General features: G+C 33.0%; 1 non-coding gene across 1 annotated transcript; it reads left to right on the forward strand.

Moving 5' to 3' along the window:
• Positions 1-3,432: 3,432 nt before the first annotated feature.
• On the forward strand, positions 3,433-3,539 carry LOC141663116 (small nucleolar RNA R71). The gene has a single exon (XR_012551201.1). It is a non-coding gene; the product is annotated as a small nucleolar RNA R71 (small nucleolar RNA).
• Positions 3,540-3,780: the final 241 nt, after the last annotated feature.

Below are 3,780 nucleotides of genomic sequence, written 5' to 3' on the forward strand. Positions count from 1 at the left end.
AAACAACTTTTATTTAAACTACAACTATCACTTATCCTGCTACACCTGCTCTGGCAACTCAAAGCTCTCTTCTGGGATAGGGACAAACACTCTTGGAATTAGAGGGTCCCGCAGCTTGACCCGCTTCTTGACTATTCGGGTTCTGATGGGTTTCATTCTCAACCTTAACTGAAAAACAAGGTGAACAACAATAAAAGGGGGTGAGCCAAAATTGCTCAACAAACCTGCAATAATATAGATATATATAGTGTAAAGAGAGAAGGATCAATGAACCGGTAATCTGCTGGTTTGAACAACCATCTATTTCTGTAAAGAATAATAATTGCCATTGCTGGCGAGTGCCAAATGAACGAGACTAGAAATAAGAACCAACATATGCACTATAACCTGCTGATCAGTCTGAATACAGTGTGGATCTATACCCAACTACATAGACCCAACCAACATATGGGGTACCCAGGCAACTATGGCCTAATAATCAAGGGTCCGGTTCATACCCGGCCCGTATCGTAACCATCCAGTCCATAGCTTAGCATCTGGAATAATCGGTTTGCTTTCGATGTATCTCAACATCAGGATATATCTCAGTATATGTAGATAAGGGTACAAGTATTGAAATATGAATAGAAGATTCAATGAATTAGGAGAAATCAAGAATCGAAATGAAATAGAAATAAAGGATCAATAATTGTGTATCAGTGTTTGTGAACAGGCATTATCAAAGTGTAATTGTAATGTAAAGTTGGATGTAATTCACTATTCTAAACTTAGAATAGGGGAAAAACTTGCCTGGTGCGCACTTCACCTCGTATGATTCACCGCCTTCTATCTTATGCTTGATTCGCCTTATTGGTACTGAATCTATCAAGGAAAGATATTCGTTTAGATGACTTACTTCATATGCAATCTCAGGTTGATACCATGTAGCCATAATCGTCTACCCATACGATTCTATCCGACTCGCATATAATTATATAACACATAGAGTTCACATAATCACATAAATCACATAGCACATAAAGCACATAATTAATTTTAGACTTATAATTATTTTTAGAATCGATACTAGACTTATATCTGCTTTAACAAACACTATCTGGCTCGATTCCTAATTTTTTGGGATTTATTGGACTCATTTTTATCACTAATGGGGTCTATAAACAAATAATTATCATAAGCCAACTCTCTTTCGAAAGAAATTATGATTTATAATTATTTTTATTGGAATCAGGTCATTTTTCTGAGTCTAAGGGTCTTCGTCTTGCTCAAATCGGATAGACGGGTTATTTGTTATGCAATAAACAAGATTTAATTAATTATAAACCAGTTATAAATAATTAATCAAAATTAATTAAACCTTAATTATATTTTAAAATAATTATTTAAGAATTATTATATTTTAAAATAATTATTCCCTAATTTTTAGAATTAATTAAAGTTTATTACAAATTATCTGATTAAATCGATTACTCATAATTAATTAATCGATTAATCGCTACGCATAACTATTATGAATCTGATCGCGCAATTAAATGAATCGATACTCGCATGACAATTTCCACATTCTCGAAACCCAACTCGAATAACTACGAGTTACTCGCATTAATTGATTAATTATCGAGTCACTAATCGAATTATTCGATCTAATTATTTAATCTCATTTATTAAATAATTAATCAATTATTAAATAATAAATAAATAAATAATTAAATAAATAAATAAATAAATATAATTTCGAATTTCTAAATTAATAAAATAATTTAGAATTTATTTACAAAATAATTCAGATTTTTAAATATGATTTTTATTTGATTTTTAGAATTTACAATAACTATTTCTGATTTATAAAAATAAAAATAATTAAATTTAATTACAGAAACAGATCCAATTAAACAAATTGGGGAATTTTGGATCGAAACCGGGTCGAACACCGGGTTGCAACCGGGTCGATCCCGAGTCGACGAAGAACAGCCCGCCGGCCTGCCCAGAATCCGGCGCCGGTGGAGCTTTTCCGGCGATTCGATTAAGCCTCAAAACTTCTTTGTTTTGACTCCCTCTTTCTCCGTTCTCTATCGCCACGACTTCCCCTTCCTCGTCGTTGCATCAGAAAGCAAGCCTAGTACCTCCTCGTTTTTCCCGGCCAAAAGTCGAAGTTCTCCTATGAACTTCATCAGAAAATCGTTCCTCACCGAAAATGTAACCAAATCTCACAAAATCGATACCAAATCGAAGCTACAGAGTTCTACAATCATTCCCAATAGCTAACATCAACCAAAAACATCTATAATTTAACGAAAACGAAATCAAAACTAACTAAAAACCAAGAACACGTTCATAGTCTTCCAGGGGTTATAAAATCAAAATAAATACACCAAATCATTCCTAAGACTATGAATAAGCTATACAAATCATCAAAACAATCAAACGATTCCCCAATCAAAAACCCCTAATTCAGAACATAAACCCTAGAATACGAATCAAAAATCTAAGCAATAAAACTTGAAATTGATGATATGAACATAAAGTAGAGATTACGAGCTTCAATTTGGTTACTCACATGAAGGATTTGAGCAACGAAATCACGTTCAAATCTGCAGTTTAATTCCTGGTTTGTTCTTCACCAACACTAATATTCTTGAATATTCTGATTTTTTTAATAATTAACTAATTAACTAATTAATAGTAATTCACCAATTTATACTAGCTAAAATAATACCCCTAAATAAAATTAAGGGTCTAATTACACATCTAATAAAATTATTTGGCCCTAATTTTTATAATTTTTGGTATTAATAATGAATTTTTAAATATTCAATAAATACAAAATATATGCTAAAAATTTCCAAAAATTGTGAATAATACAAAAATGCTAAAAAAATGATGTTTGATAATTTAATGATCCTACAAAAATAAAAATATGATTTTTGTGGGATTTTTGACACCCGAAGGGGCCCGGAAAAGTCGTTGTTCGCGAAAGAGGTAAATTTGTAAAACTTCTAGATGTTCATAATATCGATGTGGTATAGGCCATACCTGGCAAAATAGGGCCAATGATTTTGTTTGAAATATGGGCTTTTAAAATACTGTTTGGGCTGTACAAATTTTGATATAAAATATATAACTTATAATAAACACTCGATAAATATCCGAAACACATTCTGATAAAAAATATAACATATATCACATAACAATTAGGGTTTTAGGATTCAACACACATACTAACATAATAATACACATAAATTATCTTTATTAGAATATAATACAAGCGTAATTTCTAAGTCGTTACAATATTCATTAGCAGCCATCAGTTCAAGATCATAAGCTTCCTCATAGCTCTTTGCCCATAATGGTCCACCTGATGCTGCATCAAGCATGGGTCTAGACTGTGCTCCCAAACCATTGTAAAAATAATTGATGGTCATCCAATCAGGCATACCATGATGAGGACACTTCCTAAGCATCTTCTTGTAGCACTCCCAAGCTTCACATAGAGTTTCTCCCGATTGCTGCGCAAATTGAGTAAGAGCATTCTTGAGTGCAGCTGTCTTCGCCATAGGGAAGAATTTAGTAAAAAACGTCTGAGCAAGATCCTCCCAAGTAGTGATGATTCCAGGTGGTAAAAGTGTAACCAGCTCTTAGCTTTATCCCTTAGAGAGAATGGGAAAAGCCTCAGCTTTATAGCATCTTCAGATACTCCATTGAACTTGAAAGTGTCGCAGATCTCGATGAAATCTTTGATGTGCATGTTGGGATCTTCCGTTGGAGCACCCCCGAACTGAA

Source organism: Apium graveolens, chromosome 5, assembly GCF_009905375.1.
Source record: "Apium graveolens cultivar Ventura chromosome 5, ASM990537v1, whole genome shotgun sequence".
Lineage (NCBI taxonomy): Eukaryota > Viridiplantae > Streptophyta > Magnoliopsida > Apiales > Apiaceae > Apium > Apium graveolens.